General features: G+C 37.2%; 1 long non-coding RNA gene across 1 annotated transcript; it reads right to left on the bottom strand.

Annotated features, from left to right (window-relative positions):
* Positions 1-5,434: 5,434 nt before the first annotated feature.
* Positions 5,435-16,032, bottom strand: LOC117949095. Its single transcript, XR_004657619.1, has 3 exons — positions 15,589-16,032; positions 9,589-9,592; positions 5,435-5,447 (listed from the first exon to the last, which is right to left on the bottom strand). It is a non-coding gene; the product is annotated as an uncharacterized LOC117949095 (long non-coding RNA).
* Between the last annotated feature and the right edge of the window lie 822 nt (positions 16,033-16,854).

Raw genomic sequence — 16,854 nt, 5'->3', positions numbered from 1 at the left:
CAAAAGACAGAAACAAAAATGCAGCAACCGAAAAAATCAACAAGCAACATCATTAGCCAATAATCGATTATGGTCGGACACTGCATAGATGCAGAATCGTTTACGTCTGCATCAAGATGCATCGATGCAATGATTTAATTCAACACCCCTATAATTCATATAGGCTCTTACTAAACCTATACATGTCTAGTTATAATATCACAATAGCCGTTCTCTGTCCTTTTAAGTTTTAGATAATATTACAATGCCTCATACATGAATCTGTGCCATTTGCTAGAATAAGGTAGTTGATAATGTTTGTTTGGTTTGTTGTTCTGTGGTATGAGCAGCATGCTGCTGAGGGTGGCAACATCCTAGTTAGCTCAACATGTTATTGCTGGTTGTTGTTAGGATTTAAAGGCAGCTTAAAGGTATGTTAGGTTAGGGCTAGACAATTAGATAGGTGATGGTAAATTCAAGCTGGCATAGTTGGGGTTTAATTATCAAATTAAACAACATTTAACATTGATACCAGGTTTCCATAGGGGTGCTTATCCAACATTTTACACTTTTCACTGTGTTTTAATAACCAACTAACTAACAACTAAATATTTATGCAATCAATAAGTTAATATAAAAAAATGTTGATACTTGTACACCACCAGTGTTGGGCAAATTACTTCCAAAATGTAATAAATCATTGATTACTAGTTATTGTCATTTGAGAGTAATAAGTGATATTACAATATTACTGTCTCTGGATTGTAATGCTTTGCAATACTTCTGCAATGCTTTTGAGTAAGTTTCACCAAAATAACAGCAGAGGTTTGACTTGGCAGGTGGCTGGTGAATTTCACCACTGGCTCATTAAAGTCTTCTCTTCATCCACTTTAATACATCTTAGATTATTTATAACATTTTGTATAATTGAAATGAATAGGCAAAGTAACTAAAGCTATAAAATACTCTAGTAAAATGAAAATACTCAATTAAAAGTACCGTACAGATATACATGTATACATACATATAGAGTAAACCTCTACGTATGGGCTCCTCTACCAACTAAGCTATCTAGGTGCCCAAATGCAATGATATGTATGTGTAGCAAGCCTAAACAGTAATTATTGACATTTGTATATCCTTTAGATGTTGTCCGTACCGTCTCAGGCTCTGGCTCTGACCACGGGAACAGTGACGGGACAGCTCGCTTCAACGAAGCATAATAACTCCTGAAAATAATATCCATCCTGCAAATGTATCTCTCTCTGAAATCATCTCTACCATCAAATATGGTAACAGAAAGTAATACTCACTTTTTTTTTTCCTGTAAAGAAACGTAAGCGGTGTTGGAGAATTCCTAAAAAAACAGAACACTACTAAATGCATTAAAATGCATTGTAACTCATGTTACTTAGATTATAACAGGTACAATATTACCGAAATTTAATTAATAATGCGTTATGGTATTGTGTTACAGCAAAAAAGTAATACATTACTGTAATTGCGTGACTTTTGTAATGCGTTACTCCTAACTCTGTACCCTACAGTGGCTAGTAGTAGCATTTGTTAGCTACACATAGCATTTCTAGCTTTTCTCTAGAAATTCTTGAAATAAATGGTTCTGAGATCTATGCTAGCTCACATTGACTGAATGCATGTGAACACCAAAAACAGATTCTCAGTGTATTGCTGAGCTAACACTTATGTGTAATGAAAGGCACTTTGAGTCACCAGACATGCAGGATTTTTCAATTTCGGAGCAAATCACAGCACTTCCAGGAAACCTATCTGACCATGAGGAGAGCATGACCGTTTCATAGAGAAAAGCAGGACCATGATTTAAACATAAGACTGTTTTGATTGAAAGATTGAAAATTATTACTGCTGTACCACCGAACATATTTCAGAAAAAGAAATCTTTCTAATATCTAGTATTGCAAACCATGAACATATATGACTAATTAATCTAAACCACACAGTGAGAGCCACCCAATGTATTAACATTTCACAAGCTGGAGGTTTAGCCTACTGCAATGTTTTCTGTGGTTTCAACTTGTTTTTTATGAATAGATGCTCCTAATCACCTGAAGTGTCTTGTTTAGATTACCATTACAATCTCATAGAAACAGGCTGAAGGTAAAGCTTAGCCCATCCATCTTATTACAAATCTATAGCTTTCCACATTAATAGGCTTAACTCAGTATAATCCAGATTTTTCATCTCTGCTTCCTAAAACATGCAAATCCTGTTTTTGACAACCAGGGTGAAGTAAGGATCTTGTAAACGTGAAAAAACATTTTTAATTTCTAAAAGGTATAAGATAAACTGACTACCACTTTCTACTTTTTACAGCCGAGCACAGGCTTTACTGTGCTGCCGTTTTAGATGTCGTCAATCGTCTTCAGCACAGTGTGTCATTCAGCCGACTGATAATAATGACCATTCTTCTTACACCCATCTTTACAGACTCAAACATCAAACCCTTTGTAACAATCTCCCTTGGTTTCAGGAAAAAAAACTCTCTGCTTCTTCATTCATAGACACGGTCCCAACATTTTCCCTTGAGTTTATTACTGTCGAGCTGTTGGCTCACCGATAAAGAGTTGTGAAGAAATAAATTAATAAGTGAATGAAAATCATCTATCCTAAGCCAAAGGCACTCCGGGACTTTAATTTACATGATTACTGTATTTTGTTTGTCCCCATGAGTGTGATGAATGGTTCCCCAGACCCTGATGAAATGGAACGCATCAGTTAATTAGTTTTCCCTGGACAATGCCATGATCCCTACCATACAACAAGATTACAAGATTCCATAGTGAGCATCTATAACACCTGTATTCACTGTGTTGTATGATCAAAAGTAGTTCTACTACATAGAATTGTATTTCTGTGTTGTATTGTAGTTCCGGTTCAAAGTGTGCCAGAACGGGCAGATTGCTTGGCCTCTGGTGTTGCAGCTTGCATAGCAATGCTAGAGTATTTGTGTAATTTGTTAACAACTAGCTATTTGGGAACATGCTATTTCCAGGAACAAAAGTGTACACTGAAAATTTACACTGCTGATTTTTGAAATTATAGAGTTTGCTACAATGTAACCTCTCTGGTCTCTCTTTCTTCATTTGTTCTTCAACAGACTCTAGAAAGTGATGGCAAGCGAGTTGTAGTCATCATTCCCTTTGGCCAGTGGCGGTTCTACATGGAATTACACCCAGGGCGAGACCCCCTTCAAGCCCCCCCCCCCAAAAAAAAAAATATAAAAAACTTAAAAAATTAAAAAATTAAAAAGTAGAATTACTATATTATAATGTGTATCTATTTTTAATTCTTGCTGTCATATTTTGTACAGAATTGTGTTCATTTCCCTTTGAAAATGTTCCTTGTTGAACCTTAAATAGTGTGTTTCCTGTTGTAATTGTAACAGTTAAACAACTGGATTCTCTTAGGTGTGTTTTTTAAATGTTCTAATGAAGGATTTCTGCAATTGAGAAATTACATTTTGTCTTTCACTTATGTTATAATAAAATAAATATATATGTATATGTATATTTTACATATTTTTGTATATAAATGTGTCAAAAATATATACAATCAGATATATACAAAATTTACCAAGAGCAGAAAGCAACAATAAAATGAAATACTAACAATATTATGCAAATAAAATATAGAATAAAGATTCTAAATAGCACACATCCTACATCACACAAATGTGAAAACACACAAAAGAGAACCTAATTATTATTATTGCATTATACGATAACCAGATAATGTTATCGTATGATATCTGCTCCCCTATCGGGTGATTGATACTGATGGAAAGACCAGTGACCTCAAGTATGACTTGATCAACTCGAGTGTTGAAAAGCTCCTCTCTGCTCGAGCCACAGTGACTGGCAGAGTAAGTGTAATCCTGAGAGTAGTCCAACAATTGGGGTAGCTCTCCGATAGATCCTTATCATGCATAAAAGTGATAAGCTCATGAAGGCTTATGGTCCCCCCTCCCCGCCCTTGTCCAGACCGTTCCACTTTTGACACATGGTAAAATAGGTGCTGATATATGTTTTCCTCTGTTGGCGCTGAAGGGCGCACAAACACACACGCCTTTCAACTTGATAAGGCATCGGCGCCTATGCCCAGCAAACCGTTTGACCCAGAGGTGAACTGTCCCCCGCTCCCCCCTTCGTTTCCCCGTCTCACACAGCTTCTCTGTGCACGGTACCTTCTCAGGAAGCATGGGCGCCAATTTGCCAATTCCCCACATGGTAAAGTGATAGATAATACAGTAGAAAACCGCTTTGAGGATTTTATTTTTTAAGTGCTTGTGCCACTCCCCATATGTCATGAAAAAATGCCGCCTCGGGCAGCTGCCCACTTTGTCGTTCCAAAAAAACGCTAGGCTATTGCGTTTAGCAGCATAACAATTAATAGGGGTCGTCTCTCAATGCACTTCACATTTTGTACATAACGCACCTGCTAATAAATACTATGCCCCTTTGATTTTAAGAGCTTGCATTTGACACTGCACTTCCTTGGATCCTATGTTTGTTCTTTGGGGACTTACATACCGTACATACAGACAGATAGTAGTAATTATAATAGTAGTTTAGTTAGATAGGCTCTACTGCAGCCAGCACCTGTGTGTAAATATTATCCACACACATTAAAATAGACATCTATCTGTAGGTCTGCTTGGTCTGTACATGGACGTGCAGCAATGCAGTAAACAAGCAAACTGAAGGGATAGTGAATAATGCCTTCATAGTACTAAAGTGGCAAACTTGATTGTGAAACAGGGCTACAAGTTTCCCCAGATGGAATAAGTTTCTGTACAGATAGTAGTCCTGTGAGAAACTACAGAAATTTTAGTCAGAAACATTTGCTTTATAGTTGATGTAATGTCTCTGTATAAAGTAGCTTCAATGCACCAGTTAGAAACCCATTTAATTTTAGGCCGGGTAAAACATAGTGTGAATGGAATGGGCAGGACAGATGCATCATAACATGTAAGGGATGACGTTGATCGAGCCGGTCATTATTGCGAGTTAGAACCCTGACAGGGTGTTGTAGAATTCACAAGAGGTTACCTTCTAATGACACCTGGTCTGTCTGTAACATGAGCTAATGTCTAATAATATCAGTGATGACCAGAGATGTTCACACGTCATTTTTTGGAAGTCCAAGTTGAGTCTCAAGTCTTTGAGCTTGAGTCCAAGTCAAGTCTCAAGTGTCTGGTCATCTGATCTGTCCCTAACACTGTTTTGTTTAATATTTGAATTCAGAGCATGTCCTGTAGCTACCATCCATACAGTACAGTATCAAAATCAGTTGTAGGATAACTTTATTGGGTCTTCTTAACACATCCCTCTAGCCCTCGGACCTGGTGAAATATTTATATGGCACATCATATGGATACAACTATACAGATATACATGTGACAACATATGCTAAACGTTACGTCTTGTTCACTCAAATAAATGTCTAATGTCGAAGTGGAAATTGTGAGAATAGTGGCAGCGCCACAACAGTTACAGAACAACATGCATCTCAGTGTTAGTTACACACAATAAGCAGTTTGAACTCACTGGTGTAATGCCATTTATTTTCTTGTACAAAGTACGCTCAGTGAAACTGGGTCCAGCGCAAGGGAGATCAATCAGAGAAGGAGAGGTTAGTGAGGCCAGCGTCTCAACGGCAGATGACGGTGGGCACAGATCTGCTGGGCCACGCATGGATGAAATAATGAAATAGTAATAGGATTACAGTAACAAAAATACGTGCAGAATTAAGACAATCAAGACTACCCAGTGTTTGGTGAACTGGGTACACCTTCTTCACGTAATAAATCAACCACGGGATCAATTACGCATCACTACTAACTGTTTCCAGCATTAGCACAACACTTTGCGATGGTTAGCTTGTTATCTGTGATGATATATCTATGCTAAATGTACCATCTCTTTCACATTAGCGCATGTGTTTACGTTGTACATCGTGGCAAAGGGCAGGAGACATGCAGCTTGTCATATGTTTCCCCAACATATTTGCGCCAATAAAAGAAAAGAAAAATACATGAATGAATTTAGATTTTTAAAGCAATAATTAGATGAAAACAAGTTGTTGAAGAGTCTCGAAACTCCATTCCGAGTCAAGTCTGAAAGCTTTTGGGTTGAGTTGCAAGTCAAGTCTGAAGTCCGCTCTTTGTGCGACACAATTATTAATTATGGTGTTAAATTGAGCAATATCTCAAGCAAGTCAGGGAAGTCACTAGACTTACTGTATTTTTGCAACAATGTGCATTCAAAGCAGTCAGTTTTTGTTTTCAGGCTACCAGGACGTTGGACTAAGGTTGTGGACTTTTGATCCAACAGAATTGATTTTTTCATACTTTGGGAGATAGGGTTAATGTTGAATGAATTTAGGCAAACATTAGCTAGCTTCAGCTTCACTTAATGTTTTTTAACAAAAACATACAGGCTAAGCTTGTGCTGAATTCCAAATCTGCCATAGTCTATAACACAATTTAGCTAAAATAATGTAAAATTACAGTCACTCCCACAAATAAAACACAAAGTGCTAACATGCGCTCACTAAGGTGGTCTGGTGTGTTACAAAACACACTGAGCCTAGCTAGGCCTGTGGGTTAACTTAATGTTATTTAACAATGTCTAACGCTATTTACATTGTAACAGTCTCACTTAACTTAGCGTTAGATTTAAGTTATATTATGGAAAGGTGGAGCACTGCGACCGTTGCTCCTCTTCTTCAGTTGTCAGATGCTCCTTTTTCAAACCACTTTGTGCAACGCAGGACTAACAGTACTAAACTCTATCTGCATCATTTATAGACAGAACGCAACTTGTTGGTAATTTTACAACATGTTGTCGTGGAAAAAGATTATAGCTACTGTAATTATTTCAAACCCATAATGCATTGCAACAAACAGCTAAACTTTGTAAAATGTCAGAACAAGAAATAACTGTAAAAGTTTCCTGTAGAAACTACAGCAATTTGTGACAGTATGCTTTCACGATCAAGTACTGTAGTCATGTGATCCATTGCTAGTATTAATATAGTGTTTATGGTATAATAAATGAGATGAACATTGCTCAAATTGTGCACACAAAGCTACAGTATATTTTAAGCACACACAGAAGAGCAAACACTTGTTTGATTAACCATCTGCCCAAACATTTAGCTCTTAGATATAAATCCATGCCTCAGCGTAATATATACAACAATAGAGCAAACAGGGGACAAAGATGAGGACCACTACACTATCATTATCTCTCACTGTATATCTAATATATAACATTGCAGCAATAAAGACCTTTGCACTAATCTTTACTTGGGACATTCTAGTAAATCAAATAGGTTTATAAACAAAGAAGAAAGATTGCAGTTGAATTTAATCCAGACAGTAGCCATTAAGTTTCCTCCAAAACACATTTGGCAGACCAAATTAGTAGTATTAGTGCAATGCCCTTTTGAAATATGCCTGTGCAAGAGATGTTAGAAAACACATTTGTAAAAGATAGGGTTTCCTATCCGTCCTCTACTGGCTTTCGCTGGGTGCTTGCATCCAACAGACAGCAGACCAGATGATTCAACCTTATTCATTTCTGCTGATCGGCTTTTTCCTCACTCCATATGAACATGACTCCTCTCTTTCCTGATGGGAGAATATTTATATTTGTATGCAATCTTCATCCGCATATTCTCCCTAAATGCATCCACTGATTTGCATTTTGTTTATTTCAAAGTTGTAGTCCATTTAGTTACACTTAGTGATTAAGAAGAATAGTAGAAGATTAAGTAACTGTAATATAATGTTACACAATGAGTCTCTAAATCTGTCATGCAGAAAAAAGGAAAAGTGCACTCTGTAGATTTTACATAAAAACTCAGTTACTTGATGAAATACATTAGGCACTTGATCTGCACATCAGTCCAGTTACTTACTGAGTGGTATACTTATGAACATATAAATCACATTTGTTTAGCTCTAAAACAAAGCTAAGTCTTCATGGTGTTCAGTAACTGTGAGCCTGCTGCAACTGGCAAGCACACATTTGAAGGTCAGGTCCTGTGCCAATTCATTAATCTAAGGCTCAATGCAGAAGCAAAAATGTATTTGGATGATGAATGTCCAGATCAAAGGCTTTTGCACTGCCAAAGGCGTGAAGTGAAACTGAAGTAGACCTCTAACTCTTATTGTATATGTAACGTATGCTGTTGGAACTGTTTCCCTAAAATATATATCAATACCATTTTAAAAATTCAGTAGTTTATGTGGAGGACACAAAAGTAAAAGTCCCGAGGGGATATTGCAACATTAGCGATGGAGTAATGAATAATAAAGAAATACTAAGACAAAAAATAGAGAATCCTTAAGAAAGTGTCATGTTAATTTAGGATTGAACAGACATGGGATGTTAAATGACAGTGACCTAAGACTTGCATGCAGCTGCAATAGTGTACACACCTGCCCCTGTCTATGTGAAACTCAGTATCTAATTTAACAGTGGGATGGTTATTCCACTAATTATAGATTTGCCAGGTAGTTCTTTAGCATGGCACTCATTGCCCACAGTGTGTTCTATCCAAATAGTGTCATCTCACCCTTTTTCCTCTGATGGGAGGCTTTGTCTGAGCTTTGCACCTGAATCTAGGGAGTGACTTGGAAAAAAAGCTAAGAAAAGTAGGCCTGACACCAGCTTACATAAACAAGCTGATTCAGATTTAAGGTATTATACAGACCCAAGAAATTAGAGCTGTTTCACAACTTTAAAACACAAACTAGAGATGTCATTCACTGTTCAATTCACAGAACTCACATAAATCAGCGCTGAATGTGCTTTCCCACAGCAACTTTTTCCAACTGCTCGTTTAGGCTGAAAGTGCTTACAAGCCAGCAAAGACATTTTTCCAGTGTGAAATATAGACATAGGAATGACATCTCTGCTATTTATAGGTGTTAGTTTAACTCTGGGCCAAACCTACAGATGGGTCACAAATTACAGGAAAACGTGAATTAATGAGTGGAGAAACATATACAGATGCTTCCATATTAGACCAGTGGGATCACTGAATGGTTTCATAAATGATGTGAATCATATGCTTTGACTTTCTCAGTCAGATCACAACCCAATTGAACCCTTTTCAAAACACTAAGATAAAGAAATATTGCTTTGAAGAATGGCATGCATCCCTCCAGTAGAGTTCCAGATACTTCTGTGGGTCATTATATGATTTATTCCAAGGAGGACTGAAGCTGTCGCGGCAGGTTGGTGTCCCAACTCTTGCTAAGCAACTTAAGTTGTAACTTAAGTTTTTTTTTTCTTTGTCACCCATGTGTAGATCAGACCCTGAGTTACATTGTCATTTGTAAATAGGAGGGATGCAATTTGTGTGTCACCAAACCAGACACTCTCCAGGCTTTTGCTGCTCTGATACATTATGTCTGAGAACTTAAAAATGGAAAGGTATAAACCTTTCCAAGGCGCTCTCCTGTCAGACTCAATGTCTTACAGTAACTCATATAAAGTACCTTGGCACATGCTTTCTCAGGTAAAGCAGTGTAATTATACATAAGTTTAAACTACCCACTGGGCTTTATTTTTCAAGATTGGATTTGCTGATCCTTTTGTCAGTGCAAAGAAATTGTTCCTGACATAAAACAGCACCAAATAGATATGTCAACCATGACACCACATCAAAACAATCTGAAGCCTTCAGCATGTCAGCGTGAATTTCACCAAACTGCCTCCCTGCCACGGTGGAGGTTACCTTGGACTTAGGAGCACAATGTCGTGTTCAAAGGGAATCTCTCTCAGATTCAGGAAGGCTCTTCACACAAGCAGCAACCTCATCCTCCATGTGTTTCCCAAATTCATCAATAACCTTTTCTTTGCTTAATACTACAATAATACTTGTTAGAGTCCTTGATTTAAACAGTCTAAGCAAGGTGGAAAGAACTTGCAGACTATGGATTGGTAGTTTTACAAGACTGCTTTTTTTCTTTTTAAGATTATTTTTTGGGCATTTTCCCTCTTTAACGGATAGGACATTTAGCTATGAAAGGAGGAAAAGAGGAGGAAGACATGCATGAAATCATTGCAGGTTGGACTGTTGATTGCGTTGAGGCATAGACCCCTACATATGTGCGCCTGCTCTACCAACGATGCCAACCCGGCCAGACCTTTGTTCCTGTCAGAGATTTTAATCAAAGTAGCATTTCAGTGAAGGTATTATTTTGCTATGTACATTTCTGTTTATAAAGTCATGTTTTAATAATTTAACATGCAAACCTTAATTTGGCAAATGCCGTCTACATAGCCATTGCCCTTTTAGCTTGAACACAAATCATTACATATTATTATGTATAATTGAGCATTGTTGGCTTTTCCCACTCACTGCTACTTCCAACACGGAAAATTGGCCTAATTCTGATCTGCAATGTAGATAAGCTTGGCTAATAATGTGTTATGGTTGTAAAATGTAGTTTTCTTTTCAAAGTGAAAAGTGAATGAATCAGTAATGAAACTCAACATCGCTTGTGTGACCGAACCCATTAAAACAATGTCTACCTCCACATACACTGGAACTAATTATATATAATTTTCATGCATTTCCAGCTCTAGTTCCATTAATATTCAACTTGAGAAGAGTTAGGAAGGTTCTGCTTATCTCTATCGCTCACAAACTCTGTAGATTTAATAGTAGGAAAGTCATCACACTATGCACTGACAATGTAAGCCAAAAAAAATGTTTTTTTTAACATGGTAAACTTATCTTTATACACAGTCCAGAAATAATTAGTAGTCCGACTGTTCAGTTTCATTATTTAGAATTTGAATGGGTGTGAAGCTGTCAGGCAAGGCTTGATTAAAAGGCTTGATTGTTTTGGCCCTTCTGCCTGGACAGGATAGTTTTTGCAAGACAATGTGAGTAATTATACATTCCACAGCAGTGATTTCAATGACTGAATGAGATACATATATTCCATTAACACACCAACTTAATCATAAAACATTGGACGTGGACACTATGCATGGTGTGGTTTGGCAATAAATACTTGTTAGCTGCAGCAGGTTTGTTTTCAACAAAAAAAGCTTTGCATCGTTATAATACAACCTACAGTAACATAGTACAATAAATACAATTTCACAGTGCTTTATATAAAATCCAAAAGTCCAAACCAACACAGAGAGAACAAGTGCCCAAAAATGTAATGTACTCCTTAGCCAGGAACTACTTCTCAGCTGAAATACCCTTCCTTAAAGTGACTTTACACACTTTATTATGTTTCTGAAACTATGTACTTTTTCATCTATCTAATGACCTAAAACAGCAAATGAGACTAAGACTGAACAGAAAGCTACTTTTTTTTAGTTTTTATCAATGCATCTGCCCGGGTCAGATTTTTCCTTCAAAGTCACAAAATGATTTTTGGCAGGTAGATGGTGCTACAGAGCACGCATTATGAAGGGTAACAAAATATGGCGTAACACTGTAAAAGCCGGTGTATCCAGTGTAAAAGGTAGCAGAAAATGTCAAAGGTAGTAGAAAATGTCTTTACAGAGGCCAAATTGTATTTAAATTTTATTTTTGGAGTTATCTGTTGTAGTTATGGCTGATAATGGGGCAGGGCCATCACAGAAAAGAAGGAAATTAAACACAATAGATAAGCTAAATGAGAAAGTGAAAGACAACCAGCAAAACCCAAGGAAATCTCGGTCGTGCTTTCAACAGAGGGAGACAATTACATAATTGTACGTGATTCAAAAACGTCCCCGAATTGGCCCTTAGGTGTGTAATATCTATATTCCATTCATAAATAAACTTTCAATTGCGTGATGGCTACGCCAGACCATCTAGGCTACGCCAGTAGCCCAGATTAAATTACGTTCCCCCTCAATTTATCGGGACATTTTATTACTTTTAGTCCGCGTTTTTTGGCCTACTATTTTCATTTCCTTTGTCTCCCTTTACCTGTATAAAGTGTCCATGGGTTTAATGAAATGCACTATATTAATCTTAGTTACTACATTGGTTACTACAACAATCTCATAAAGCTTTAACTTGTGACACAGGGACAGTAATAATCCGATTTAACACTACCGCTTTTGTCCAAAATGGTTGCTAGAATCACCACAAACTGAAAGTTACATATAGCCACTTTAATAAGTATATTACAACCTTAAAAACCAAGAACTCAGTTTAATTTATTATTGTATTCTGGAGACTTAAAAATACATATCAACACCTAGGTTGTATATTATGTGTATTATGTACTACACTACACAGCTTGGTTGAATACTTAATTCTGATAGGTCAATCACGGAAGTCCGCAGTCGGCTATTTCTAAGTATCAGACCATTTTTAAGTATATTAGACATTGCCATGGACTGAGTTCTGATTGTAGACACAGGCGGACCATTACTAAATGAATACAATCATTTTTAAATCTATATTTGTGCTTATATGGAATTCATAAAGCTGATCGACAGATCACAAAAGAGAGAGAGGATGGAGAAAAAAGGTTACTATCACTTTCAATGACTTTCACCCACACACAACAAAGAAGACCATGTTCAGGTAACCTTAAAACATTTGTAATTTGAAAGATTTTGCATGAGCTTTATGCTTATTTAGCATATAGCGTAACCTTGCTGCACTCTGTAACTGTAAAATCACATTAACAAAATGTTTTAAATAAATAATTAAATGCTTCATTGGCAACTTTTTTGCCAGATATTTACCGTAAAATCTACACTCAATGTTACAGCGTAGTGATACACCTGCAGATGATTCCCACCAAACTCTGCAGTTCCCCTTCATAGCGTCTTTGAGCTTTTGGTGTTCACTCGCATCGTTTCATCAGTGTCGTTTCTAGCCACAGGTATCTGTTTCAGGTGAGAGAGCTATAAAAGCCCACTGTAAGGAACCTACCCTGCCGAGTTAGAGGCTAGCTGCTGAACACAGTGGAGCCTTAAGCAGCTAAGAAACCAAATATGTTTGTCAGAGACAAAAACAGAGCTAAAAGAAAAATAAGGGACTTACTGTATCCACTAGGGCTCCAGAAAAAAGACTGTAATGTATTTGCTTGATGTCAAATGCTAACATATTTATTTTTATCAACTTAAAGCTGACAATATCTCAATGTTGTACAACGTGTTTCCGTTGTTCATTTTGAGACCCATTCAGTCCTGCAGCGCCAACATTGCAGCATGAATGAAGTTGACTGCGTATGAAATTTTGGCCTTGCAGTTTGATGTTAACCAGATGCACAGCAATGTGTTGGACCCCCCCCCCCCCCCCCCCCCCCCCCCCCCCCCATTATTTTAATTAAATTAAACACATGTTCTTTGGCCTCCTGTCATTCCCCCTCATCACATCTCACTAAGCAACTCAGTCTAATGTCAGTTTGTGAAATGTTAACATCATTTTATATATTTATTTGTGTACATGCACACAATTATTTAGTTTTCCTTGATATTCAGCACATTTTTTAAACTAACGTATTTCAATGGGAAGCATCTTTCTCGATCACAGGAAGATTCTTCCTGCCAGTCAGGCTGCAGCAGAGAAGCTGAATACAGCTTTGCTAATATAGATATTTGTATCCCTATTACCACTGTTTTTAATTAAAATGTATTCACAAGATCTTATCATGGTTTACATGTATTTCTTGTAATGTTATTATTTTGGTCTAATTGCCAGGGAAGCTGGCATGCTTTGATGTTTATTGATCTATCAAAATTTATTTTGATGTCATGATGGTATGCATTTCTTTATTCAAATAATATTATTTTTTGCTTAATACCAGTGAAATATTACAGTATATTGTAAAGTATAGTACGATATGGTCTGCCCATATCCCACAATCCAATGCTGGCATTTTTATCAGAGAATTGGACAGTGATCAGCGGGTCTTTAATGTATATAATTTAATGTATATCATTAGTGGGTTTGTCACCAACCACAACATGTTGCACAGTTTTGTTTGAGTATGTTATGCACCATAATAATGTAAAACTCGGTGGAATACTCCAAAAGTGATGTAGTAATTACCAATCAGCGTCTGTGAAAAATTGGTGCACGTTGTACGTGAGAATTTATACAATAAAAATACCAACAATGAAAAAATAGTGTTTTATGCTAAACACTTTGATTCGTGTTGTCCTTGTATTTCTATGAAGGAAAAAATAACTATACACAAAGCGAAGCATTTTTAATTTTCTAATGCACTTAAAAATATTATTTTCAAATTTTGCGGTTGACGTTAATGTTAATAGCAAAGACTAAATAACTATCAGCATATTTATGTGTGGGACTTATTATTACTATATTATCAGTTGTTTTAAATGAATAACTTTTGTCCAAAAAACTATTTATGGTAGGCCCAACATATTAATTATTATATTCAGAAGATGATCCTCACATCAGTCACCATGGCTACAGCTTGTAGCCATCCAAGCCTTTACTGAGAATACCTTTTCAAAATTAAGAAGGGACTAGTTTTAGGAAGCATTTTCAAGAAATTAAAAGGATAATCACTGTTGCCGAGGATTTTGTTCATAGAGTAAGATATATATAGCTTTGTATGGGTATGTGTATATACAGCATGCAACATGTGTTTTGGCATTTTTGGTGCAACCTACTGCACAGTGACACATGTATGCACTTTTGCATATTCTGCTGTAATAAAGACCTGTGTGAAGTGCAATGCCTCCAAACTCATTCAACCATTTCACAAACTGAGGAAAGGGTCGTGACATAGGTCAGAGGGTATCAAAGGTCATAAATGATGGAACAATCCATCGGCTGTGCTCCTATAGACACCTTGGTGTTTGTATGGACTTCACGTTTTGGTTTGAAGGTCTGTGTTGAAAGTGTTTGTAATCATTTAGAGCCGACACTCACGGTGGATCAGAGGGTTTAAGTCATACAAGGCTGCATTACAGAGCATATTAATATTGGTCAGAAAGCATGGCGATGTCTAAAACATCTAATTTAAAGCTTGCTTGTCAGGTGACGGTCATGGAATAGTAGCCATCTCGCCAGGCAAGCACACCATGCCATCCATCCCAAGTATGAGCTCTTATCCTCTGACAGAAATATGTCTAAACTATAGGCCTAATTTTGACCTACGTCAATTAAAATTATAAATAATATTGCTCAAGGCTGCATGGGTTATGCATTTGCTCCATGATATAGTGCAAAGAGTTGTGTGTAGGTTGCTCTTGTCACTGTTTGTGAAAGATGAGCAATAGAGTGTGGCAGTGTGATGTGCTTCAGTCTGGCTACATAATACTTTGTTTATATTGTTTTTTTAAAACAATATGTCAAGTGTTAAGTGTGAAGCATTTGAACTCAAGGCAAATAGCCCTCTGGGGACAATAAAGCCTGCAAAGTGGTCTCCATGTTATATAAAATTAAAACTTTGTCTTAGGACTACAGCAAACAAATCTTTGGAAAGGTCCTAACCTCGACAGTAACATACATCAGTCTGAAGAGGATAAATTACTCCTGCTTTGAAATATTGAACTCTGAACCTTGAACCTAGTACAGGCTTGTCATTCAGCAACAGAAGGTGCTACACACATAGAACCAGCTGTTATAGAAAGCTCTGGATCTTAGCTGTCATATAGATATGGTCACCAATGTTTACCCACTGTAACCACTGTCAAATATGGTAATAAGCTATTTCAATTATTTAACATATCTTTTTTTTTTTTTTATCTGATGACACCAGTGTGTTCCCCATCCCAAAAGAAAAACAGGGTATATCCAAAATTCTACTCTGCCAACTTCTACTTATGAGAAAAATACAAATATATTTTAAAACTACAACTTCAACTAGAGACATGCCCCAGAACCTGTTACAAAGCTTGTGTACTTGTAGTTTGTCCGGGTCGGGTGGGTGGACTTATTCGGCTTCTGTTTTTCTGCTGTCTGCCGTGAATTGGCTTCATTCCATTTCAGATTGCCGCCACCCGCCGGCCGGCCGAGCAAACAGTACATTAGACCAATACATGAAACTGTATTTTATTAGGGCTCAAGTGCCGACACCAGTGAAGGCCCTGTTGAAATCGAAGGAATTATTAATAACAGCAAATCCACCATTTAGAATTGAAATTTCAAAATGAGTGTGATTTCGGCCATTTTCACGTCGTACTTTAACAAACTCCTTCTAGAGATTTCATAGGATTAACTTCAAATTTGGTCTGTTTCATCTTAAAACCAGACGAAAAGTAATTAAAAGAAAAACTTTTCTGTTGTCACAGGGCATGCCCGTTGGCAAAACAGGAAGTGGGTGTAACTTGACTGTACATTGTACAATTGGCTAGATGAGAGTCCAACCCTGACAACATCTACAGACCGATATTGGTTCAAAGTCATACCGCCCCCTAGCAACAGGAAGTAGTCCTAAAAGTCAAGGTGCTATACAATAACAAAATCCTCCTAGAGATGTCATCCAATGGGCTTCAAATTTGGTCTGTACCATCTCAACACCTTATAGATGAAAAGTTATTAAAAGAAAAACTTTTCGTTAACGGTGTGGGCGTGGCGGCCATTTTGAGTGTAGTGATTAACGCGAAAGTGGCTGTAACAACAATGTACATAGTCATATCTGCTCAAAATTTCCGCCAGTAACCCCAACACCAATGTCCGCCAGTAACCCCAACGTTCTCCAGTAACCCCAACCCCAACGTCCTCCAGTAACCCAAACCCCAATGTCCGCCAAAAACACCAACGCGAGCAAAGGAGCGAGGGCCCATCTAACGCTGCTTGCAGCTTGAATTATTATTATCTTCATTGTTTAAATCTTCAAATACAAAGTTGGACAAAAGCATTAATATTGCAAAT

This window comes from Etheostoma cragini, chromosome 8 (assembly GCF_013103735.1).
Source record: "Etheostoma cragini isolate CJK2018 chromosome 8, CSU_Ecrag_1.0, whole genome shotgun sequence".
Taxonomy (NCBI): Eukaryota; Metazoa; Chordata; class Actinopteri; order Perciformes; family Percidae; genus Etheostoma; species Etheostoma cragini.
Note: the sequence above shows the minus strand (reverse complement) of the source record. Positions and strands in the feature narration are given on the sequence as shown.